Genomic DNA, 27905 nt, shown 5'->3' with positions numbered 1-27905 from the left:
CTGATATTGCGAGCCGAGAGCCTCACCCTGTTGCCCGGAGAGAATACAGGGGCTGGACGGCGATGAGTGTCAGCCGACTCTCTCATCCGACTCTTGGAGGCCAATATAGCATCCTGGGTATGGTCCCAAACCTCCCGCATCTCCAGAGCCAAATCTCTGACCCCAGGTTCCACAGAGGAAACTGGCATAGGAACCTGGACTCGCGGATGTTGGCCATTATTTAGAAGAAATGGAGTCTGACCTGTGGAATCTGCCACTGCGTTGTTTAGAGCAAACTCTGCCCAAGGAAGCAATATTGCCCAATCATTATAGTTGGCAGAAACAAAATGGCGCAAGTATGTCACAAGCATCTGGTTAGTGCGTTCCACCAGACCATTGGTCTCCGGGTGATAGGCAGTAGAAAGATTCAGTTCAATGCTAAGCAAATTACACAATTCTTTCCAGAACCAGGACAAAAACTGTGGACCCCGGTCACAGACAATCCTATCAGGCATTCCGTGGAGACGGAAAATGTGATGAATGAACAGTGATGCCAGAACCCGGGAATAAGGAACCCTAGGAAGAGGAACCAGGTAAACCATCTTAGAAACCACCCATATTGTCGTGTTTCCCCAGGACTTAGGTAACTCGACAATGAAATCCATCCCAACCAGCTCCCAAGGTCTATCCGCCACGGGTAACGGATGAAGAAGACCAGCCGGCCTCTGACGGGATGATTTATTTCTCACACAGGAGACACACGCTTGAACATATTCCTTAACATCCTGGGGCAACCGAGGCCACCAATACAACCGGTGGAGAAACTCCATGGTACGTTTGACCCCAAAATGACCTCCGATCTTAGAGGCATGTGCCCAGGAGATCACCTCATTTTGTAAATTAGAAGGAATGAACGTCCTCCCAGGGGTAGCCTGGTTTAGGGACACTGGAGCCACCATCCGCATACTCTCCAGAGGAATTATAAGCCTGGGCTCATCATCGTCCTCAGCCGTATCCATGGACCGGGACAAAGCGTCCGCCAGAGGGTTCTTCTCCCCTTTTAAAAAGTGAATGGAAAAATTGAATCGGAAAAAGAAAAGAGACCACCTTGTCTTCCTCGGGTTAAGACGCTGTGCCGTCTGTAGGTACGAGAGATTTATATGATAGGAATATACCACGAAAGGATGTTTAGCTCCCTCCAAGAGGTACCTCCACTCCGAAAAAGCCATCTTAATAGCAAGTAATTCTTTGTCCCCAATTGTATAATTCCTCTCGGCTGGAAAGAAGGTCTTGGAGAAGAAAAAACATGGTCTTGTCCGACCATGTTCATTCTTTTGAGAGAGAACTGCTCCTGCTCTGACAGAGGAAGCGTCGACCTCCAGGAAGAATGGCTTATCCACATCTGAGCAATGGAGAATGGGAGCTCTAGAAAAATAGGATTTAATCTCCCGGAACGCCTCGGATGTCTCCTTAGACCAATTCTTGGGATTGGCACCCTTCCTGGTTAAAGCGGCCAAAGGAGCCACCAGTGTGGAAAAATGTGATATGAACTGCCGGTAGTAGTTGATAAATCCCATGAAGCGTTGTACCGCTTTAAGGGAATGGGTCTCCTGCCAGTTCTGTGCCACCACCAATTTTTGTGGGTCCATGGCCAATCCCTTACTGGATATGATGTAGCCTAGGAATTGTAGAGACTCTCGTTCGAACTGGCATTTCTCCAGCTTACAATACAGAGAATTTGCACGCAAGCGTTCGAAAACTCTGCGAACATCCTCTCTGTGTGTGGAGAGGTCCGGGGAAAAAATAAGAATATCATCAAGATAGACTACCACGGATGATAGCAGCAAATCCCGAAAGATATCATTGACAAAATCCTGAAAAACAGCAGGGGCATTGCATAACCCGAAGGGCATGACGAGATACTCGTAATGACCATCGCGAGTGTTAAAGGCTGTTTTCCACTCGTCACCTTCATGGATTTGCACAAGATTATATGCCCCTCGCAGGTCCAATTTTGTGAAGATGTTAGCCTCTCGCAACCTGTCAAGCAGTTCAGAAATAAGGGGCAGAGGATATTTATTTTTGATGGTGATGGCATTTAATCCTCTGTAATCAATGCAGGGACGTAAATCACCCTCTTTCTTCTGGACAAAGAAAAACCCCGCTCCAGCAGGAGAGACCGATTTTCTAAAAATAACCCGGGCCAAGTTCTTTGTGATATAATCTGACATGGCCTGGGTCTTTGGGACAGACAGGGGGTAAACCCTACCGTGAGGAGGCTCCGTGCCGGGGACCAAATCAATAGGACAGTCATACGGTGGGTGGTGAGGTAAAGTCTCTGCAGCCTTTTTGGAAAAGACGTCCGCAAAACTCTGATATTGCACAGGAAGAGCGGACAGGTCAGTAGAAGGCTCTGAGACTACTCTCTGGGCGGCTGTAACCATACACTGAGAAACACAATTCTCACCCCAGGAAGAAATTCTCCCCGTATTCCAGTCAATGTGTGGAGTGTGACAACGTAGCCATGGAAGACCCAATAGCACCTCATCTAATCCACAGGGAATAATAAGGAAGGAGATAACCTCCCGGTGACCCTGACGAAACGACATGGTGATGGGAATCGACTGGTGAGTGATTTGCGTGTCCAGCAGTGAACCGTTGACTACCCTAATATTCATTGGTTTTGGCAGTAACTCCATAGGAATGGCGTACTTCTGGGCAAACGTTGGCGACAAAAAATTGCCATCGGTGCCAGAATCCACCCACGCCCTGGCAGTAACTGTGGTTGTTCCGAAGAATAACGTCATCTCATACAATAATTTTGAGGAAGAAGCCCGAGAATCTAACATACCTCTTCCAACGGTGGTTAGACACCTTTGTTTCCCGACCGCTTGGAACCCTAATTAATAGGGTACTCCAAGAGATGTGCAGGTCGGAAACTAGGGGACTTAGACTTAGTCCGGGATATATCCATAGCCTCAGACTCCGGATCGGGAGCCGCGGGTTTGGAAATAGGTCTAGAGAATGAAGGTGCCAGCCGAAACCGAGGTCTGGAGACCTCCAGCTCTAACTTGTATTCTGCATGACGCAAATCTATTCGGTTAGTGAGAGTGATTAACTCTTCCAGAGAGGTTGGAATCTCTCTAGTAGCTAGAGCATCTTTAATTTGCCCTGCCAGCCCCCTCCAAAACATCGGGATTAGCGACCGTTCAGACCAATCCAGTTCAACCGCTAAGGTTCTGAACTGGATGGCATAGTGGCTGGCGGTGGCCGAACCCTGGACCAATGTAAGAAGCTTAAGAGCCATATCATGCGTGACCTGAGGACCTAGGAAAACACTCTTTAAAGGAAGAGACCCGCATTAACCAATACCGGGTCATTCTGCTCCCACAGATGTGTAGCCCACTCCAAGACCCTGTGAGAAAGTAACGAGATGACAAAACCCACTTTGGCCCTTTCGGAGGGGAACCGTGCTTCCATCATCTCTAACTGAATGGAGCACAGATTAATAAAACCTCTGCAGGATCTGCTGTCACCAGAAAATTTTTCCGGGAGAGCAAAACGGGGTAAAGGAGTGATTGCAGCTGCCGCAGCATTCACCGCACCAGTGTTAACTAGATTGGCCGCTTGAGAAGCTGCCTGGGTGATATCAGCGACCGGGGCAGTTTGTTCCAGAGTCCTAAGTCTGGCCTCAAGTTGCTGTATATAGCGCTGCAGTTGCTGGTTGTCAGCCATGTTCGGCTAGACCCTGGCGCTCTGCTACTGTTAAGGGGACGGATGCAAACAACTTTATTAATAATGGAAAGCAACCAAACCCAGGGTCCGCGATGCAGCCTAGAAGACTGCGGCCGAACACCTTCCGGGTAAGAAGGTAAAACAGCCAACTAATATATAAATCCCTCCAGTGTTACTGCACACCGGGACGGGAAAAGGGATTCGCACTAGCTCCGTTAACTGCACGAGAGATGTGCAACAAATAATGTAGCCGTAGCCCTGTTAACTGCACAGAGGCTACGCAGCAGGTGTGTGTGTGATTCACGCCGGCGTATACGTGCTCCCAGCTGGTGTGCTACTGGACTGCGGAGTAACTCTCCACGTGGCTAACAGGCGGTACCAGGGATATGGAGCCCGCAGTCTGCTCGGGGTGTATAGCGACCCCTTAGTCGGAGCCAGACTGTCAAACGGAACTACCTGCCTCCCTCCAGCTAAGACTGCCTATCCCCCGCTAAACCTGCCTGTCCAAAGCTAAAGCAGCAAGAGAGCACGTGGAGGCCAAACATACAAGCATCCACACATGAACACAACCTTAGCTCAATGATCAGAGCGCACCGCCATGTTTGTGGGTGGGTTATTTAAAGACTAAGCCCTGCCCACCATCGCATTATTAGTCGCACTACTGATGACGTCACCAGCGACCAATCAGGCGGTGCCAGGTCACCCGATCAGCTGACACCAAACCACCAATCACGGTCTGCCATGTCACGGGCATGCTTAGTGCAGTGCATCCTGGACTTAGGTTGTAGCAGCCCTGTTCCCCTCCGCAACCTACGCTTCATGTTGCTAGGAACAAAGACCCAAGAGACAACTTGTACATCTCATGCACCAGGTAGGCGTTGGGGCCGACGGCGATGCTGAGCAGCATCTGCCCCAGCTGGACCAGAATGGGAGACCACAGAATCCACTGATGATTCTGAACCAATTTCAGATTCGGCCAACACCCAACACCCAACGCCTAACACCCTGGGTGAGATTCACTGGGTAAATTGAGAGCTGTTTCTCTCACACATGCTGGACGTATTGAGGTTGCATGTCTCCTGAATTGAATGTCCTTTGCTAAAGGACATGGAAGGTGGGCTAACCAGCACTATTGTATGGACTTGTTACCTAATGTTTTACCTTGTGGCAGACAAAGGCTGAAGTTTTCTGATGACGTATTGTATTTTATGAGGATTGTAATAAACCAGCCAGACTTTAAATAGAAATGGTTTCTGTGTCTCCCTCTTTAAGAAGCCAAGTGAGTCGTCCCACCACAGTGTGTACATGAGGAATAAAACAATTTCTAACCATTATATCACATTTATCCTGCATCTTTCACCAGTTTCCAAGGCGCAGGTGACGCGCCCCCTGGGCCTATGCTGTGCTGCTGTGCAGGGGGAATACCCAGAGCCTGATCGCTGGGGGTTGTAGTTCTCTGTGGTGGTGACCCGGTCCGTGCCCAGGGTGTTCAAACCAGTGGCAGTCTAAATGTTGTAATAAGTGTCCGACTACGCCACCCGTGGATTGCGGTCAGTGGGGACCGCCGCTGCGCTGCCGACCGCTGAGGCTGATGTTGGTTGCGCAGCTGAGTATGGGATAACGGGAGAAGTATTGCCTCAGGGCAGCTAGTGTGAGAGATGATGGGAGTGATGGTGTGAGGGTCCCAGTGCTAATGGTGCTGGAGCGGCAAGGAATCAAAGAGACGTGAGGTGCGGTTCAGGGTCTTTACTGATGGTACAAGGCAGACCCTCCCGGGAGTACTGGCTAGTATAAGGGGCCTGGTCAGTCTGCGAGCAAGCAGGAGTTCCCCTGGCCAGGTGGAGTTGTAGGCCTCCCCGTTTATCTGCACTCTTCCTGGCTACCTTGCTGTCAGCGGTTACAAGTAGCCCACGTCCCTGAGTATACCGTGTGGTGCTCACCCGTATGGCTGGTGACTTGGGGCCTTCTGTTAGCCTCCGCTCCTGGATGGCGGCGCTGGTCCCTTCTTTGTGACTGAGCCTCCGGGCTTCTATGGCCTGAGGACCTGGAATCCCCTGCCGGCTGGTTTCTGCTGCTGGGTATAGATCAGTCCCCACAGCCTCGGACTCCTGTGTCCGGTTTTAGTACCTTCAGCCAGGGCGAGCTATATCTCTGCTCAAGCCCCTGGTCTCCTGCTTCTGCTCCTACAGAGCTCCTGTTCTTGCTTTCCCTCTGTCTACTGTCCTCCAGACCAGATTGCATCTCTGTCTGGGACTTCACTCACTAATCCCGCCCCAGACCCAGTTTATAAGGGCAGATTCCTCCCCTCCCAGGTCTGGGTGGGCCGTGTTGCATGTTTAGGGTTCCTGACCAGAGAAACCTCCCACTTGCTCTCAGACATAATATCTCTATTACTGTGGTAACCAGACCCCTGGGGTTCCACACAGGCTCTACCTCTAATTTTCTTTTCTGTCTGATCTAGTGAGAGGAGATCTGATAAAATGACTCCTATACACAGTACACAGTGTCCTGCTCTTCTTTCTCTGTTTAGAATGGGGAGCACAACCTCTTTTGGGCCAAGGGCCAAATTGTCATACTGAGTCAATCCGGGGGCCTCACTAAAAATTAAAGGCTTACTACTAGTGACGAGCGAGCGTGCTCATTTAACCCTTTAATAGAGCATGCTCCAGTGCTCGCCAAGTATTTTCACCGTGCTCGGCATCTATGTTTCAGCCGCGGCTGCATGTGTCATGGCTGTTAGACAGCTGAGACACATGCATGGATTGCCTGTTTGTTAGAAAACTGGATGTTAGCCGTCAAGAGCAGATGCCCAGTCCTTCCTGCTCCAGACCGAGGAGACATCCGCTGACAGTCAAGCAGTGAAGATACGCGAGGAAACGACGACTAGAGTGGCATGCCTGTGGATGTAGAGGGACAGCGCTAGTGAGCAGAGCCATCACTTTCAGCTCTAATATACGGTACCGGGGTTGGCCGGGGTCTGGAAAACAGGTTGGGAGGGAGCAAGTTGGTGGGTGGGAAGCTGAACATGCTTTAATAGACTTCGTCAGAAAGACTTGCGGCCCAGCGGGAAAACCCGGTGACCCCTGCTAGGGCTAGAATTACAGGAGAAACTTACGTGGTGACTCCCATGAACGGGCGTACGATCTTTGTAGAGAACATTAGCATTATATAGTGAAGAACTTTCATTGTTATTTCAATTGTATCATTATTTGGTTCATCGTTGATTTACCTTTTTATTATCACCAATTGTTTAGAATTACTGTAAATTCCTACTGCATTGTAAACTGAATTATACCATTCACTGATTGTTTCTGACTTTTGTCCTCTGTGCGTTGCATCCAGTCACCTGAATTACATTTTGACCAAGATGGATTTGAGCTGCTTTTTTCAGAATAAATGATGAGTTCGGGAAATAGGAAAGGGAAGAAATGGCTCGTAGGTGGAAAAAAAAGCATATTTCTCTGATAAGATATATTATAAAGTTTCTTATATTTACAATTGTTATATTGATTTGATTTTTGTGATGTTTGTTCAAACAACAAGGACAATATCCTGCAAACTGTGAATGCAGACTGAGTTATTTCCTAAAATGTTGCCATGCAGGTCCAATGTAGTCCACATTCCCTGATGTCTCCGGCATCTGTATATAGCAGTAAAGTGATTTTTGACAAATCACAGCTGACATCAACCCCAAATACCATTACCCCGACTGCCACTGCACCAGGGCAATCGGGAAGAGCAGGACAAAACTCCAGAATTGGCACATGTAATATAATGCGCCAATTTTGGGGCAGCTGCGGGCTTGTATTTTTAGGCTGGTAAGCGCCCAATAACCAGGAACCTTCTGAGCCTGATAATATAACCCCACAGCTGTCTGCTTTACCTTGGCTGGTTATCAAAAATAAGGGGGACCCCACGTCATTGTTTTAAATTATTTATTTATTAAAGCCAGGCTAAAAACACCTGCATTAACACTAGGACTACTGGACTCGTGACCCCGCCTAGAACTACTGAAAGGAGTCATTTTGACTCCTTGCTTGTTTTCGTTTATTTTTAGAGTTTCATTTGTGGTTATTTATTAATAATTATATTTTTTGTAATGTATTATTATTGTGAGATCCAACAGTAATGCTTTTGATTGTTTTTTTTCTGCTTTTCTTATTTTTCTACAGAAAATAATAATTATAATAGACGTTTTTCAAACATTTTTTTTTATTCAAGTGCACACATATAAACAACAACTGAAGAACAAAAAGCAGAGAAAATGTAGGTGGAGGAGCATAAAAATGAAAATATGGCGCAGAATTCACCTTCTAAACATTTGGTGTTTCGCATTTTAGGCATTGCCTTTGATTTATGGCAGTACATTGCCCACACAAAGACTTACCACAAGTCTTACAATTTCCGACAGATCTATTTTTCTTGCACTTTTCTTTGATCTGGCAAAATTTTGTTTGAACCATCACTTCTGAGCATGTAGAAACTTGGGACGTGGAACCCTTTTCCCTATCTGTGACATAAGGACCACTCAACTCTCTCACAAGCGTTTGCAAAAATGCCTTGCGTGACATTTTTTGGTGGGTAATCTCCTTGAATATTATCCATGCATTTATACCCGCAAAGTCTAAGGCATTTTCAAATGCATGAACAGGCCATCTCCTTGTGCATGTTCGTGTGGTATATTTTCGTGCCATCTGATCCACTACATCTACTCCATATTTTGTTTCATTGTAAAACTTTACCGTTTCTGGAGTTTTTTTAGCGGAATCAGACGCAACAACAACATCTGGATGGACGGAACTCAAAATGACAACATTTTTGTTGGGCTTTCCTTGATATACTGTAAGTGTAAAATTGTCTTCATTTCTAAACACTTTAGTGTTGTACAATTCCTCTTTCATGGATTTTATTTCTTTAGGCACTTCTCGCCTTATCTTGTTCAGTGTTCCCACGATGGTTGTTCCTTTGCTTTTTAGCTGTTTAGCTAATTTTACTGAAGTAAAATAATTATCGGTTGTAACATTGCGACCTTTTTTCAAAAACGGGTCCAATAACTTCATTACCACATGGTCAGCTAAACGGTCCTCAGCACGGCGTGTGTCATCTTTGCCTAGATAAGGGAAGCCATTTGCCAGATATTTGCTCCTCTTATCAACAGCTAGCCAATATTTGTGGCCATATTTATCTGGTTTGGAAGGCATGTACTGCGTGAATGGACACCTAGCTTTGCTTGGGAAAAGTTGCTCATCCACCATTATGTATGGGCCAGGTTTGTAACACGCAATACAATTTTCAATAAACCTGTCCCACACAGTAGAAAATAGAGCAAACTTGTCCATTTGCAGTCTCTCCGATCGAGTAGATTTCTCATCAAATCTGAGAAACCTCATAATTTCAACAAAGCGGTCCCTAGACATTGTCGCTTTGCAAAACGGTATTCCCCAGTCATTACACCAAATACTGCTAATCGAGTGACGGTTCGTGCCAGATATTCCACGAGCATAGAATATCGCAATGAATGCATCTAGCTCCTCATCAGATAGAGTTTGTTCAGCATTACACAGTAATACAAGCAGGTAAAACACAAGGAAAATGTGAAAAGTTGACATGTAAATTGAACTACATCTATATGAACATCAGGGTAAATAAGACAAAGTGAAAAAATTATGCACAAAACTTTATAGCAACATTTAGTGACAAAAGGACCTCAAAATATAGTAGGGAGTCAAAATGACTCCCTTCAGTAGTTCTTGGTAAATTTGGAAAAAAACGCGCAAATTTTTCACCAAAATTATTTATTCTCACAAAATCTTTTTTCACATCATATTTGAGGAAAAGTCACCGAGTTTCAAGCCGGAATTCTGAAAAATGTAGTCACAGAAGAGAAATAAAAAACGAAAGGAGTCAAAATGACTCCATCAGTAGTTCTAGTGTTAATGCATTTACATCGTTACTGATCGTGGGCACACAGCCTAAGGGGTGGAGGAGGCGTTTTTTTTATCTTTTTAATTTTGCCTTATGTACAAGTCATTATACAGGAAAGAATGTTTTCTAACATTTTTCCTGTAAAATTCATGTTATCTTCGGCTTTGTATGTTTTATTGCAAGTCCGTAAAATTGGAGTAATAACAAGTGACAACATTGTTCCCAGCAGTGACCTGGGTGTCAGAGATGCATCCAAGAGTCTTCCTCACGCTGTTCACATTACACTGTGTTCCAAATTATTATGCAAATAATATTTTCTCAGATTTTCCCAAATTACCTATATGAATTGCAGTCATTGTAATTTTCCAGTCCAATAACCATTAGAGTACAATTGAAAGGTTTTTGTACAAACTGCCTATGATAACAGGATATTTAAAAAAAAAAATAAAAAACTCAAACTGCACTCAAAATGCATGTTCCAAATTATTATGCACAGCAGAGTTTTCAACCTTTTCATTTTAATAAAGAACAAAAAAATGGTCACTTTATTCTAGGTGATGTTACATTTGCACATAGGACCCCTTATTCGAAAGGAGCTTCTGAACTCTCTCGTCCATTGAATTTGTCAGGTTTTGGATGGTTTCTGCTTCAATTGTTTTGCATGAAGACAGAATACCCTCCCAGAGCTGTTGCTTAGATGTGAACTGCCTCCCGCCATCATAGACACTCCTTTTGATGATGCTCCAGAGATTTTTTTTAAAAATATCCTGTTATCATAGGCAGTTTGTACAAAAACCTTTCAATTGTACTCTAATAGTTATTTGACTGGAAAATTACAATGACTGCAATTCATATAGGTAATTTGGGAAAATCTGAGAAAATATTATTTGCATAATAATTTGGAACACAGTGTACATTTGTGAGCTGTTTCTATCCATTTCAGTGATTTTCCTGCTTCCCCTTCCCTCCTATTTGGGTCTGTCGGAAAAATGCTCAAGTTTCCCATTGACTTCCATTACTCAAGTTGAGCCCGTATGAGCGTCTGACCTCTTCAATTCAAGTACCGAGCACTCCAGCATTTTAGTGCTCACTCATCACCAAACATAACCACCAGTTACACCTTTAGCTCTGAAGAATTAGCTGCCCTCCCCTCAATGCTAAACCCTTCTATCTCAAGGGTATGAGTCCCACATCATAATTCTCCCCTCCCATCTACCTACTACATTCTATAAATTTTATTTGTTCTCTTTATCTACTTTTTGTACATGTACAAAAATCCGATATAGTCGTAGGAATGGTGGAGGCGATGGTCTGCTCTCTGACACTCAGAAGGCTTAGATGTGTGTTTCTGAAGGTAGAACCCTCTATGGCTGCTGTTTAACCTAGGTAGGGATAGCTGTAACGACCAGCCCAGTTGAGGATGGAGGGGACAGAGTGTTAGTGTCAAGATTCAGGAATTGACAGTGACTAGATAGAGAGAGAAGTAACAAACAGCAGGCTTGAGTCAAGGGCTTCAAGGGACAATGTGGGCCTAGAATCCCGGGCAGTGGATTGCTAGAGTACCCCTCTACATGAGTCCCCTTTGCTGGCCTGGGAACCTCAAGATAGATATCAGGGCCTGGGGGCACACTCTGTCCGCAAAACTGCAGAAGATATCGGACTCAAACTCTCAGAGGCAGAGTGAGATAGAATCCAAATATACTGCCAGTGATGGAGAAGAATCCCTAGGGCTAGAGAAGTTAGCAAGAGTTCTACTTAGATCGGGAACCCGGGCTGAAGTTGAATCCGGTACCTGTGGGAAAGATGACAACCTGTTGGGCCTTATACTTTACACCTGCCTGTATAAACTGTTAATACCGTCTGTCACCAAGTAAAAGTTTGGTTGTTTTTATGAATCTCGTGTCCCCTGGATTGATTGCTTCCCTGGTTCCAGAAGAGGAATTCCTGGAGTCAGAAGATGCCTGCAAGTCAGAAGGAAGTGGGAAACACCACATACACAGCAGCACACCAGGACAGGGACACATTTTGTCTGTAGGGTTCCAGAATGAGCAGTGGCTGCAGCTCCCCCACGACTACCTTTTTCGGGCACCTTACAATAGTTTAGGCAAAATTTATGCAGCAATATGGAAAATTCTGAAGGGTTCACAAACTTTCAAGCACCACTGCATATGTTGCTATCGAAAATTTCTATTTGTGTTTTGGCAATTAATTATTGTTATTATTGCATAATTTTATGTAATGCAATTTGTTTAACATCAACTAGAAAATGTTGAAACCGTATTTAGCTAATCGTTTCTTGTTCTTTGTATTCCAGAGTGAACTACTGAACTTCCGAACTCTGGTGCCTTAGGCACATGCTGTAGTTTGCTTTCATTTACAAAACAGACTTACCTTATTCATTTTTCAGCTGGGACTGGTAGAGGGTTGTTTTTGAGCATGCTTGGAACTGGGACTGCATGAGAGTTGTGTTAACAATTAGCACGGCCCTTTTGCCCTAGTTATGACAATCTTTATAAATGTGCAGTTTTACACTTACACGTGAAATAAAAAAGTTAGTTGACAATATAAGGAGACAAGACACTGTGGAACCAGAATAGCATGGAGGCGTGGCAGAGGGAGGAGGAGTGTCAGAGGGAGGAGGAGTGGCAGAGGGGAGGAGTTTGATCAGGACTCTGGGTACAGTGTTGTCAGAGAAACGAGCTGATGAGAAAAAGAGCGCGTGCGCAAGTTCTGAGGTGATTCTGATGCCGAAGAGAGAGACAGGAGAAGCAACAGCAGCATCCAGAGCTCCTGTCAGGAAGAAAGATGCCGCCTATCTGCCAAGCCAAGACGTCGATGGTCAAGTCCCGAAGATCCGAGCGATGCCAGTCAAGGTTCCCAGTCCAGATATTGATGGTCAAGCCCCGATGATCCGAGCAACGCCAGTCAAGGTTCCCAGCCCCGAAGTCGACAGTTAAGCCTCGAAGACCCGAGCGACGCCAGTCAAGGTTCCAAGCCCAGACATTGACGGTCAAGCCCCGAAGATCTGAGCGATGTCAGTCAAGGTTCCCAGCCCCGACATCGATGGTCAAGCCCCGAAGATCTGAGCGATGCCAGTCAAGGTTCCCAGCCCAGACATCAACGGTCAAGCTCGAAGATCCGAGCAATGCCTGTCAAGTTTCCCAGCCCAGACATCAACGGTCAAGCTCGAAGATCCGAGTGACACCAGTCAAGGTTCCTCACCCGGGTTACGTTGGTAGACAGAACGGGAGCAGGTTGCGGCGGCATGGTTCTCAGACATGTGCGCCAGAGACAGGATGTCGCAGAAGCTCCAGAGGTGTCAGATCGGAAATTTATGGTTGGGTTGGCGACCAGGAAATACTTGCGAGACGGGCCGTTACTAGTGATGAGTGAGCATGTTCGCTACTGCTCGGTGCGTGCCCGAGCATCTCACTGCTGGACATGCTAAGCGCTCGCCGAGTATTTCCGAGGTTGCTCGGCGGGAGCTCGGGTCTCCTCCCTGCATGTTTGGCACTCTTTAGAGTGCCAATGAACATGCATGGATTGCTTGCCACTCACTGTGATGCCATAGCCATGTTGGTTGTGGCATTAAAGTGATTGGCTGGTCGCACAGCATCATCAGGTCTATATCAGACCTGGCGCCGCCATGCTCGTCACAGTCACTCCGGATCAGACAGTGTAGGGAGAGGTGCTGCTGCTGAGCTATGGAGAGATTTGCTTGCTTCTAGTTAGTGTAGGTGTACCAAACTATATTAGAGACACACATCCATCTCAACAAACAGTCCTTCTGAGGACTAATCCATCTGCAGAGATATCAGGCAGGTGTATATAGGCAGGCAGGCAGGGTATATAGCAGACTGCAGTGCACATAGGACAAGAGGCTCCATTCCAGTTTTGTCTTCTGCTGCTGCTGTTAGATATTTCTATACATAGGCCCAGGTCTCAGGGGCCAGGAATAATTTTTTTTTGGATCTTAATTCTCATTATTTGCTTATAAAGCAATCCAGACAACACCGTTTTTATGCACCATTTGCTTGTTGGCACTGCAGAATACAGCCAGGTCCTTTCCATATTACAGCGCTAAAAATCCAACTATGTAAAACTGTGTTTTCTCCGTCACACGGCTCACATATACGTTGTCAGAAAATACTGCCATTTCTGGCCTCCATTAAAAAATTTTTTCAGTGTGTCAGTGAAGCAATTGACACCAGTTTGCTGTTCAAAATAGTTACCTACCGACCAGGTATTTAAAACTGTGGTTTGTCCGTCACACAGATCACATACATGTTTTCAGAAAATACTGCCATTTCTGGCCTCCATTAAATTTTTTTTTCACTGTGTCAGAGAAGCAATTGACGCTAGATTGCTGTTCAAACTACTTACCTACAGGCCAGGTATTTAAAACTGTGGTTTGTCCGTCACACGGATAACATATAAGTTCGCTCCAAATTCAGTCATTTTTTGTGAGCGTGGAAGATATTGTCCTCTATTTAAAATGGGCAAGGCATGTGGCAAGGGACGGGGAACTGGACATGATGGAGATGATGGTGCATGTGTGGCACCCTACTGTTCACAGGTACCACAGGACCCAAAAGGGTGCATGGATGGACTTCTCCACAAGAGGCCCTCATTACATGCAAACACCTCCACTCTTCCATCTCATAACACCAGAGGGAGCCCTGTTAGGGATATATATATATGGAGGGTGGAACCATCCAGTTCAGTTAGTTGTCAGACAGTGTGCTGCCACTGAGAGCAGTGAAGACGCAGCACATCTGCTGCTGGATTGAGGGCCCCGAGTGTGGCCAGAGGAAGTAAGGAGAGGAGAGAGGAGTTGAGGGGGCAGAGGAGCATCATAGGCTCACCCCAAGACACGAACCGGACACCGGGTCCGCACCTACAGGGTTCTCTACACCCAGTAGGGACTACCGGCTTACCAGGGGGCTTCCAGACCCCTGGTCATCCTGAAGCTACCAGCAATAACCGGACTAGGAACCACGAAGGCCCCGGTGTCCAGGGATAGCAGTTGCCAAAGAAAGGTCCTACTACCAAGCGGTCAGGTGAGAGAGCAACACAACACAGAAGCTAGGCCAAGTTTCAGGCTGGCTAGAAGCTTAGAGAAAAGGAGACACGGATTGGGAGGCCTTATACCCGCTCACTGGGGAGAAGTCTTGAAGTGCACCCTTCCTAGCAAGTACCCTGGACCATACCTGCCATTACTCCAGTAAAGGTACTGAAGCGAACCCCCTGTGTGCGTGCCCGTCATTCCCCTTGACCTGGCCATCTTTCACCTGCATCCTTCCATCAACTTTGCCCCGGGGGTCTGCTCCACCTGTGGGCAGCAGAAACATCCCAGCTGCCATTTCATCACCCCCGGAGGTCTGCAGCAGCACCTGTAACCATTACCGGAAACCACAGGTGGCGTCACGAAACAAACTATACACTAAAAACCCCTTTTTCAAGAGAGAGCCCAGAGGACGGGCCCGGGAGCCAACTGCCGTGACTTCCTAAACAAAGTAAAAGGCCCGGGTACCGAGTCCCCTATATCACCCTGGGTGACACACATGCAGAGGCCGAGGCCGTGGGCAAGCTGAAATTGTGCCACAACAAACACACACATCTTCTTGCTCGACCTTCCTATCTCAATTAATAGGGGACCGCAGAACACCACTATTGAACACAGAGCAATGTGAAAAGGTTATTGGTTGGATAGCAGATAATGCTTCCAGTCACTTAGCCACCACCTTGTCTTCCACACAGTCAAGACTCACTAGCTGTGAGTCTGGACCGCATATTCCTCACCCTGAACCTCCTTCCCCTCACCATGCCGAGTGCCCAGAGACAACTGATCCCACACTTGGACACTCCGAAGAGCTGTTCACTTTCCCATTTATAGATTCTGGCCTTTCGCCCGGGCCACTTGAAGCGGGGCAAGAGGAGATCGCATGTAGCGATGCCCAAATATTTGAGCAGCCACGGTCACACGAAGGCGATGGTGGGAAAGTGTCACAAGAGGTGGACGATGATGAGACACAATTGCCAGAAAGTCAGGAGGAAGACCAGAGTGCGGAAGTGGAAGGCGAGGTGGTGGATGAAATAGTAACTGACCCAACCTGGCAGGGGGAGACACAGAGCGAGGACAGCAGCACACAGGGGGAGGGAGGCAGAGCACCCCAACAGGCAGGAAGAAGCAGTCTGGTGGCCATAGAAAGAAGGCAGGCGACCGATCCCCATAACACCAGCACAAAGAAAGTTGCCCGTACAACTGTTAGGTCTTCCCGAGTCTGGTTGTTTTTAAAGACTCTGCCAATAACCCCAAAAAGGCCATTTGCACCACCTGCCATGCCAACATCAGCAGGGGTGGCAAAACAACTAGCCTGACCACCACCAGCATGATCAGGTACATGGCTGCAAAGCACCCGACTTTGTGGGCCGAACCCCAGTGTCCAGGAACAGTGTCTACGGGTGGCACCATTGCTTCTTCTGCTGTTGTGCATGCAAGCCAATCCCCTGTCCATGGTGCATGTGAAGATGCCTCCTGCCCTGCACTTATCATTGCACACTCTCAAGTAGCAGCATCAGGAAGCACATCCACGTCCTTGTCCCAGTGTAGCGTTCAGTTGTCCATACCCCACTCCTTGGAACGCGAGCGCAAATACGCAGTCAACACCCCACAGGCCACAGTACTAAATTACCACATTTCATGACTGCCTGTGCTCGAAATGTTGCCTTTTAGACTCGTGGAGATGGAAGCATTCCGGAACCTGATGGCGTCGGCCGTCCCTCGGTACTCGGTCCTCAGCCACCACTATTTCTCCCGGTGTGCCATCCCCACTTTACACAAGCACGAGTACCAAAACATTAGCCATGCCCTCAACAACGCAGTTACTGGGAAAGTCCACCTAACCACTGACACGTGGAGAAAGTGCTTGTGGGCAGGGACGGTACATCTCGCTGAAGGCACACTGGGTTAACATAGTGGAAGCCGGGACCCAGTAGGACCTTGGGACTGAACACGTCATCACGAAGCCAAGGATTGCGGGCCCTAAGTCAATCAGGGTTGCCACTACAGTCTACAGCTCCTGCACCTCAGCCTCCTTCTCCTCTTCAGACTCTATCTCCGAAATGACCACATCAGTCACAAGCTGGAAGCACTGCAGCACTGCCTCGACCAAGCGGCAACAGGCTGTGCTGAAGCTAATATGCTTAGGTGACAAACTGCACAATGCTGAAGAGTTGTGAACAGCTCTGAAAGAGCAGGCAGATCTGTGTCACACACGACCATGCCTGGCTGTAGGTTCAGCTGTGTGAGCCAATGGCTGGAACCTGGTGGCGGCTCTGAGGCGAGGCGAGCTCACACACGTACCATGCCTGGTCCATGTGCTTAACCTCGTGGTTCAGCGGTTTCTCAATTCCTACTCGAATCTGCCGGATCTGCTTGTTCAAGTACACCACCTATGTGCCCATTTTAGAAAGTCACCAATAGCTTCCGCTGACCTTGCCGTGTTTCAGCAGCGTTTGCGGCTTCCGGCTCACAGACTGGTGTGTGATGTCCCCACGCGTTGGAACTCTACACTGCAGATGTTTGTGTGCAGAAGAGGGCAGTTGTTGAGTACCAGCATCAACAAGGCCGTCGGTATTCAGTTCAGACTCCACACCTAAGTCCTCAGAATTGGACATGGATGTCAGACATATGTACCATCCTCCAAATCTTTGAGCACTCCACCAAGATGATGAGCGGCGATGACGCCATAATTAGTGTCACAATCCCGCTTCTCTGTCTTCTGAAACGCTCTCTGCTCACAATCAAAGAGGATGCATTGCAGGCGGAACACGATGAGATGGAGCAAGGAACCATACAGGGTGATTACACACAGCCCATCTTCATCTCATCCCAACGTGGATTGGGTGACAATGAGGAATTGGAGGAGGAGGAGGAAGAACAGGAGCTAGTTTCATGCGCTATAGATGGTACTACCTGCACAACTGTCATACGGTCTGTTCAGCGTGGATGGCCAGAGGACAGAGAGGAGGAGGAGGAGGAGAGCATGATCAGTCACCCTCTTGGTGAGGACACGGAAGTCTTGCCTGTTAGCAGTCTGGCACGCATGGCTGAGTTTATGTTACGCTGCCTTTCCCATGACCCTCACGTTCTCAAAATTTTGGGGGACCGTCGTTACTGGTTGGAGACACTTCTAGACCCATGCAACAAGGAGAACTTTATATCTCTTATTCCTGAGGTGGACAGGTCTACAAAAATGGGGCAGTACCAGAAGGCCCTTGTTGCGGAACTATTAAAAAAATTCCCATCTGAAAACGCTGGCGGCAGAGGTCACAGTTTGCTGGACAACCAAGGAGTACAGGCGAGAGAGACACAACTTCAATCCAGCAGAGGCAGGGGAACACTGTCAAAGTTCTGGGAAAGTTTTCTCAGACCCTCCCATCGCACAGGCCCTGACGTGCGGGGTACTCTGACAAGGAGTGCAAAGTTTGTGAAGATGCTGAGAGAGTACCTTGCCGACCATACCAACATCCTCCATGATTCCTCTGTGCCTTTTAATTATTGGGTATCCAAGCTGGATATGTGGAATGAACTGGATCTCTACACCTTGGAGGTCCTGGCCTGCCCTGCCGCCATTGTTTTATCAGAGTGGGTTTTTAGTGCCGCTGGTGGAATTATAACTGATAAGCGCATCCGTCTGTCAACTGGAAATGCTGACAGGCTGACTCTTATTAAAATGAGCAAGGGCTGGACTGGGCCAGACTTCTCAACACCACCAAATGATAGAAAACGCGAAAACGAGTAAAGATGGCATAAAGGCACGATATTTTATTATTCAAATATTAGATATATAAATAGTAATATCAAAAGAGTACATACAAAAACATTGGGTGATCATAGGAAATGGGAGCATCCCACTACGGCTTGAAACGGCTTGAGGCCCTCCGTGGATGTGTACGACCTGCCTCCCTGTGCCCCCTACACCATAGTGAGTATACTAATTGCCTGGGTGAGTCTGTCTAACGATTTACTGATAGTACTACATTTTTTTTACTTGTGACAATGGCTCACTCATCTCGGCTATACTGATATTTGGTGTTCTCCCTATATCTCCATTTTTCCTGCGGATTGTTGTTTTCCCTCCTCTCTCTCTCCTCCCTCACCCTTTATGAATTGTGCCTGTATCCTTTTTGGATTGGAGGGTATATCTATGAGGGGTTTCAAGCCGTAGTGGGATGCTCCCATTTCCTATGATCACCCAATGTTTTTGTATGTACTCTTTTGATATTACTATTTATATATCTAATATTTGAATAATAAAATATTGTCCCTGTATGCCATCTTTACTCGTTTTCGCGTTTTCTATTCTGTTTCCTGAGTAGGCATTCTCTTCCTGCGGTTATGGATGATGAGCAGGTTCTTTCCTGTCATCACCTTTCCGTTAGTCGCTATTATGCTGGCCATAGTGTTTCTTACCACCAAATGATAGCAGCGCAACATAAACTCCAATCCAGTGTCTTTTCTTGGGAGGTGTATTCCCATGCACCTCTTCACACCCACACATGGGTATACGCTTCCTGATTTTGTCTATTTGCTCTTGTCCTCCTCCTTCTCCTCATCCTCCACCACCATATCTCCAGGGTGATCGTGGTCAGTGATGCAACACCCTCATAATTTTTTTAAAGGGTGTTTATGATGCCCGTAAAAAAAATTTTTATACAGTATGTTCATGTATACCCCCCAGGAGTAAATGTTTGTCAGCCCATACACTTAGTGCATGGCCATTACAAGTATAGGAGACACGCTCCTTTCTAATGGGAAAATTTTTTTTATGAGGCCCTCTAAGTCTCTTCCCAGGGGCATTGGAGTGCCTCCCAATTTTTGTCAACCCTAGCATTCACTGCATAGGCCAACACTATGGGAGACTCTCTCCTTTCTATTAGGAATTTGTCATTACTGTGCCACTGCTCTATGTGTCTTTAAATTTTTAGTGGGGTTTTTCATAAAATTGGTCAGCCGTTGTACTCATTGCATACCCTATAACTGTATAGCGGACTCTCTCCTTTCTAATGGGAATTTGTCATTACTGTGACCCTGCTCTATGTGTCTTTAAATTCTTAGTGGTGTTTTTCCTAAAATTGGTCAGCCGTTGGACTCACTGCATACCCTATAACGGTATAACAGACCCTCTCCTTTCTAATGGGAACATGTCGTACCTTGTTATTGTGGCCCTGCTCTATGTGTCTTTAAATTCTTAGTGGGGTTTTTCCTAAAATTTGGTCAGCCGTTGGATTCACTGCATACCCTATAACTGTATGGCAGACCCTCTCCTTTCTAATGGGAACATGTTGTACTTGTTACTGTGGCCCTGCTCTATGTGTCTTTAAATTCTTAGTGGGGTTTTTCCTAAAATTGGTCAGCCGTTTGACTCACCTCATACCCTATAACTGTATAGCAGACCCTCTCCTTTCTAATGGGAACATGTCGTACCTTGTTACTGTGGCCCTGCTCTATGTGTCATTAAATTCTTAGTGGGGTTTTTCCTAAAACTGGTCAGCCGTTGGACTCACTGCATACCCTATAACTGTATAGCAGACTCTCTCCTTTCTAATGGGAACATGTCGTACTTGTTACTGTGGCCGTGCTCTGTGTGTCTTTAAATTCTTAGTGGGGTTTTTCCTAAAATTGGTCAGCCGTTGGAGTCACTGCATACCCTATAACTGTATAATAGGCCCTCTCCTTTCTAATGGGAACATGTCGTACTTGTTACTGTGGCCCTGCTCTATGTGTCTTTAAATTTTTAGTGGGGTTTTTCCTAAAATTGGTCAGCCGTTGTACTCACTGCATACCCTATAACTGTATAGCAGACTCTCTCCTTTCTAATGGGAACATGTCGTACCTTGTTACTGTGGCCCTGCTCTGTGTGTCTTTAAATTCTTAGTGGGGTTTTTCGTAAATTTGGTCAGCCGCTGGACTCACTGCATACCCTATAACTGTATAGCAGACCCTCTCCTTTCTAATGGGAACATGCCGTACCTTGTTACTGTGGCCCTGCTCTAGGTGTCTTTAAATTCTTAGTGGAGTTTTTCCTAAAATTAGTCAGCCGTTGGACTGACTGCATACCCTATAACTGTATAGCAGACCCTCTCCTTTCTAATGGGAACATGTCGTACCTTGTTACTGTGGCCCTGCTCTATGTGTCTTTAAATTTTTAGCTGGGTTTTTCCTAAAATTGGTAAGCCATTGTACTCACTGCATACCATATAACTGTATAGCAGACTCTCTCCTTTCTAATGGGAATTTGTCGTTACTGTGGCCCTGCTCTATGTGTCTTTAAATTCTTAGTGGAGTTTTCCTAAAATTAGTGAGCCGTTGGACTGACTGCATACCCTATAACGGTATAGCAGACCCTCTCCTTTCTAATGGGAACATGTCGTACCTTGTTACTGTGGCCCTGCTCTATGTGTCTTTAAATTCTTAGTGGGGTTTTTCCTAAAATTTGGTCAGCCGTTGGATTCACTGCATACCCTATAACTGTATAGCAGACCCTCTCCTTCCTAATGGGAACATGTTGTACTTGTTACTGTGGCCCTGCTCTATGTGTCATTAAATTCTTAGTGGGGTTTTTCCTAAAATTGGTCAGCCGTTGGACTCACTGTATACCCTATAACTGTATAGCAGACCCTCTCCTTTCTAATGGGAACATGTCGTACCTTGTTACTGTGGCCCTGCTCTATGTGTCTTTAAATTTTTAGTGGGGTTTTAACCTAAAATTGGTCAGCCGTTGGACTCACTGCATACCCTATAACTGTATAGCAGACTCTTTCCTTTCTAATGGGAATTTGTCATTACTGTGGCCCTGCTCTATGTGTCTTTAAATTATTAGTGGGGTTTTTCCCAAATTTTTGGCAGCCCTTGCAGTCACTACATACGCCATAACAGTATAGGAGACCCACTTGTTAATAATGGGAACAACAAAGCATAGCCGGCTGATGGTTCTCTAACAATAGTGAGGACCGACTTCGGGCCTTTTAAGAATAGTAAGGGCCGTCTGATGGCCCTATAAAAATAGGCTTTATGAATTTCAGAGTCCCTCCATCATAAATTAAACAGGATGTGTCTGATTATGTGTCACACACCACATTGCCAGATAAGGTTGTAAAATGTTAAAATGACATTTCCCAGTGAATGCATTTATCTTAAAAAATAACGTAAAAAAAACCAAGACAATAGGATCTTTCTTTAGTATAAAAAAAAGCTTCGCCAATTTAACCTCAATGTAATCTCATTGTTCAGCTCCTGCACCTCCTCCTCCATCTCTGAAATGACCATGACACGCCCCCTGGGCCGTGGGGTACCCAGTGCCAGGCCGGTGGATGCTGGGGGGGTGATGTCACAGTGGCGGTGACCCGGTCAGTGACCCAGGGCGGTCAGTAAAAAGGGGATTATTTATAGGGGATTTGGAAAGTTTGTGAGGCCACCTGTGGAATGCGGCCAAAGGGAGCCGCCACTGCGGAGCAGTCCTCTGGAGCTGGTGTTACGGCAGTAGGGATGGTGTGGCTAGCTCCAGGGCAGTGTAGGGGTAGATGGTGGATGCTGGGGAGAGACGGGAGGACGGTCCCGGAGGAAAGACGGACACTCACACGGGGGTAAGCTTCAGTACCTTTACTGATGATGATGCAGGCACGGTCCAGGGTACTCCGGACGAAGGGCGCACTTTTGGACTCTCCCCAGTGAGTGGGTATAGGGCCTCCTGATCCGTGGCTTTACTCGCTAAGCTTCTGACCTGCCTGGAACTAGGCCTATCTTGGTTACTGTCTCTCTCCCCCTTGCACCTGCTGACCTGGTGGTAGGGCCTTCTTTTGGAGATCACTCTCCCTGGTCGCTGGGGCCTCCGTGACTCCTAGCCCTGGTACTGTAGTCAGCGTTTGGTAAACCTGGGACCTGTAGTCCTCCAGGGGTTCTGGTGGTCCCTACTGGGTATAACGGGACCCCGTAGGCGTGGACTCGGTGTCCGGTGTATATCTCGGGGTGAGCCTGGTATGCTCCTCTCCCCCTCGCTACTTATTCCTTCTCCTCTCGCCTTCGGCCACACTCAGGGCTCTCACTAGGCCTTCACTCGTGCTGTAGGCCTTGGCTCGCCTAAGCACGGCAGCCAGCGTGCTGCCTCTTCGCTGCTCTCTGAGCGTCAGCACACTCTCAGACTCTCTCTGTCTGACTCTAAACTCTGACTGAAAACTAACTGAGCTGCCAGGCTCCACCATCTCTATATATATCGCTAACGGGCTCCCTCTGCTGGTCTGAGGTGGTAGGGTGGAGGTGTGTGAATGTGTGAGGGCCTCTTGTGGAGAAGTACATCCATGCACCCTTCTGGGTTCTGTGGCACCCTTCTGGGTTTTGTGGCACCAATGCGCAGCAGGGCGCCACATCCCCCCCTAGTAAAACTCAGTACTCCTGGACTGAAGCATTTTTCTCAAAACAGGTTAAACAATAATAACAACAATTACAATTATGAATAACATTAATTCAGTTACAGTATGTCCCGTAACCTGGTGTCCATTTCACCGATGAAAGAACATGAGGGACCCGCCTGAAAACCCTCAATGTAGGCCCTAGGCATGGCTACAGGGCATAGGTGATCCAGGTGCTGGACCACGACTTCGGCCACGCCAAACTGGTTTTTGTTCCGTGCTCAATTAAGGGGCGCTCCAGGGAGTGCAACTATGTACATGACAGTTTTTGGGCTGCTCACAGTCCTCAGCCACCGAGTCCTTTATATATACCCTTATGGGTAACTAAATGCAATGAGAAGTGTCCGTGTCACATAAATTGTCCATTAGCAAGGCAAAATAAATCAATAAATAAATACATGAAATTATTACAAGAACGTACCCTACGGGGTAACTATTTATACTGTCAGTGTTTCTCTATTTACTTCCTATACCTGACAGGGGTCTGGCCTTTTGAGCTAAGCAATGACCTACGTAGTACTGGGATGCGTGTAGTGTGGATGCTTGTGCTATTTTCTGCTCTATCAGCTCTATGTGTTGGTGGATTGCAAGACTGCCTTAACCTCTCTACGGGACTGTCAAGTACACTGGTTACTGGGCCTACTGGCTCTGCTTCTACCGGTGATCCTTCTTCCGGGGATTCTTCCTGAGCAGGCTCTTCCGGGGCACTTACAGGTCTTACTTGCAGTGGAGAGTCTTCTGGCTGTTGGTAGAAGTGTAGCACAGGTATTATTACCGCTCCATCCAGTTGAGGCCAATCTGCCGGGAAATCTCCTAAGACAGTATGGAGTACTTCTTCTTTACGCTCCTCCGGTACTGTGAGAGGCACTTCCTCCTGGGGCTTCAGTCGACTTGGGCACAACTTCAGATGGTCTCTTGATTCTGTTGCTGTTGTTCTTCCTCCGTCTTTGCTATTTAGACAGGTTTTCCTATTGTCGAATCTGGAATTCAACACACTGTAAGGTTCCCTTTCCCACTGGTCATCAAGCTTGTGGCTTCTTCTCTTTCGTTTCAGCACAACTTCTCCAGGTGTCAAGGGTTCGGCTGGTGCACTCTTGTTGTACTGTGCTTCCTGCTTACCTCTCACCCTATTTAGACTGTCTTCGACACAGGCCTGTACTCTCTTGTACTCCTCCTGTCGGGTCACATCCCAGTACTCAGTGGACATATCTGCTTCTGGCTCTACCACACCAAGCTCCAGGTCCATGGGCAACTTTCCGGGTCTTGTTCTCATGAGGTACGCTGGAGTACAATTGGTGGAACTCACAGGTATGTGATTGTACAGATCTACCAGGTCAGGTAGTTTGTCAGGCCACTGATTTCTTTCTTCTAAAGGTAAGGTCTTCAACAGGTCGATGACTATGTTGTTCATCTTTCTGCATAACACATTGGTTTGGGGGTGGTACGGTGTAGTCGGGATCTTCTTACACCCGTATAGATGGCAAAACTCTTTGAACAGCTCGGCTTCAAAGGCAGGGCCTTGATCCGTCAGTACCTTATCCGGGTATCCATGGGGCCTGCAGAAGTATGCTTGAAATGTCCTTGCTACAGTTTCTGCCGTCAGATCCTTGACGGGGGCTACCACCAGGAACCGGGAGTAGTGATCCACCATGGTCAAGGCATACAAGTAGCCTGACCTGCTGGGTGACAGCTTGACGTGATCCAGGGTGACGATCTCCAGGGGCTGGGTTATCTTCATGGACTGCAGGGGTGCCTTCTGGCTGCTGTAGTCTTTTCTTCTGAGGCTACAGGGTCCACAATCCCGGCACCACCTCTCTATGGAACTCCGCATTCCAACCCAATAAAACCGATTCTTCAGGAGGGTTTCCAGCTTCTTCCAGCCAAAGTGCCCTGCTTGATCGTGGTAGGCCTCCAATACCATCTGGATGTCTGTCCTGGGCACTACGATCTGCCATACCATCTCATGGGTCCTAGGGTTGACATACCTTCGGCACAGCTTCTCTCTATAGATGAACAGCCGGCTTCTCTCATTCCACAGTTGCTTGGCTTGGGGAGGAGTGTCCTTCTCCAGGGAGGAACCTTCCTGGGTTATCAGTTCTTTGATACGGCTTACAACCGGGTCGCTGTCCTGGGTCTCTTTCCAACTGTGATGAGGTAAAGGGTTTAATGTCTTACCACGATACCTCCTGGAGGTGCGCTGCTCCCATTTCTGTGGAAGGCAGGTAGCTCAATTTCCTCCAGGTCATCCACTTCTTCTTCAGTGTCCGACTGGTGAGGCATTCTGGATAGGGCAGCAGGGCGCCACACCTGCTGTATAATGTTAGGAACCGAAGAAAGTATTCTTTTTACTGTGGATGACACCTGTATAACATAGGAGATATTCTCCAAACTATTTCAAACTGAGATGTCCCTGCTGTACAGTGTTAGGAACCGAACAAAGTATTTTTTGTACTGTGGATGAGGCCTGTATAACATAGGAGATATTTTCCAAACTATTTCAAACTGAGATGTCTCTGCTGTATAGAGATGAGCGAATGTATCAATATTCGATTCAGATTGCGATCGCCGAATTTGCAACATTGGCAGATTTATTTGTCGAATGGCCGTCGAACTTTACCGAACGCTATAGGATTCAATGAGAGGCCAAAAAAAACGCATATACAACAACTTCAAATTTATTCTGTGGCGTTTACATGTCAAAAGGAGTCACCGTCGGTGACTCACAGACTAATACAAGAGGAGAGAGGACTCTGCTCGCGATGGCGCACAAACAACCTACAAAGGATGGGTGAGGATACAGTAGTTCAGGGTACAGCTAGTCGTGCAGCGGTATGCTGGAGAAAGGTTTTTCACAGAATGTACGCTTGTCACAAGAAGTGGGTCTTCCGCTTCCTTTTCAAGGTTTGCATGGTAATGGAGAGTCTGATGCGTCGGGGTACAGCATTACACAGTAGCGGAGATGCACGGAACAAATCTTGTATGCGATCGTGACAAAAAGAGATAAGAGGGAAGTACAGAAGGAGATCTTGGAAGGATGGGAGGTTGCATGCAGGTAACTAGTACAGGGAGACTACTTCACACATGTATGGAGGAGACAGGTTTTCAATGGTTTGCTATGCCAAAGTTAGGCTTTTCAACTGGAGTCTCTGGGCAATAGGGAGCCAGCGCAGGGATTGACAGAGTGGAGAAGCCTGGGAATAGTGGGGTGACAGGTGGATTAATCGACCAGCACAGTTTAGCATAGATTGGAGTGGAGCAAGAGTGGTAAAAGGGAGGCCAGAGAGCAAGAGCTTGTATGAGTCGAGGCAGGAGATGATGAGGGCGTGCACTGTTGTTTTTCTAGATTCATGGTTGAGGAATGTTCAGATCCCGGAGATACTTTTGAGTTGGAGCCAGCAGCAAGTGGAAAGCGCTTGGATGTGACATTTGAAGAACAGATCAGAGTCAAGCTTGCGGGACTAGGGAGAGTGGGCAGCCATTCACTTTGATGGATAGGTCAGTTGGGGGGGTGAACAAGTTGGTGGAAAGATGATGCATTCTATTTGTCAGGGTCTCACAAGATTGAGTAGGGATTCGCAAGCACATGAACCCGATTGCTCACTATGTTGTTATTAGCAAGCGAGCAGAAAGTGCATGGCGTCACACCTCCGGATTCCAAAACATGGAATATGTGTATACGCCCCCGTACGGTGACTGCCAGCTTCACAATAGCCCAATTATTATTATTCGCTGCCACCACCGACCAAGTTTCAACTTTAATACAGGCCTGGCCAGATGCCTGCTTTCTGGAATCGTATATGGCTTTGGGGGAGGGAACTATTACAGAAAAAAGAAACAGAACTATTACATTTTTTCTTTAATCCAAAAGGGAGGCAGAGTTTAGGAAAAATATACAAAGATTTTACAAAAGGAGACAATACAATACCTATGCAGTTACACAAAATAATAAGGATTAAAGAAGAAACTTACTATATGATTGTAGAGACGATTCAATATAGCTGGAGGGAAGCACTCCAGATTTGACCGTTAGCAAACGGGATCCATTGCTTATAATAAATATATACTCCCCGCAATGAATACTGATCCATCTTCAGTGGATTCTTTTATACTGAAGGGAGAGACCTGCCCCCACCCTCCTGTGCTGACATCATGTGGGCTGGTCTCTAGCCTTCCTAATTTTATTAGAATCTCCACTTCTGGAACACTGTTATTTCTTGCTGGTTGACCGCAGCAGCCCGAAAATGATACCCTATTTTCCGTTATGAATTTACCTTCCTTTAGAGACCACACATGACATAGTTGCGGTCTGCTATTTTGTTACTTTTGCGTCACAGCCCCCGGTGGGGCTTACAGTGACGGGAAAATATATATATTGTTCCTTAGCTTACCCTGTCACTAAAACTATGGGCCCCATTATTATCGGAATTGTGGAACTTTAGTTATCCCATATTTCATGTTGGCTCTGGACCGGCTACAGCCCTTTGTTAAATTCCTTTTGACATCCTGGGAATCAAGCTTCCTCAGCTAGATGTAAATTGTCGCAGGTCTGTGTTAGAGGAAAGCTACACTCGCATTTTAATTGGGTTAGTAGCACCTCTCTTGTGCCAGCATTTGTTTAAGCTACTTCTGCTGTGGGTGATAATTTGCAGAGAGATCGCCCTTCAGATTATCAGCTCCTCTCTTGTAACAAATGGAAGATAAGGGAGGGGTGAGAGGGAAGAGGGGTTTGGGAGAAATTGTTAATATTTTATTAATATTTCCCTGACATCTCCCTCCTCTTTGAGGTAGCATAG

The sequence above is a fragment of the Phyllobates terribilis genome, unplaced genomic scaffold (assembly GCF_046119375.1).
Source record: "Phyllobates terribilis strain yellow unplaced genomic scaffold, ASM4611937v1 Scaffold_7__3_contigs__length_470593459, whole genome shotgun sequence".
In the NCBI taxonomy this organism is placed as follows: domain Eukaryota; kingdom Metazoa; phylum Chordata; class Amphibia; order Anura; family Dendrobatidae; genus Phyllobates; species Phyllobates terribilis.
This window is presented reverse-complemented; position numbering follows the sequence as displayed.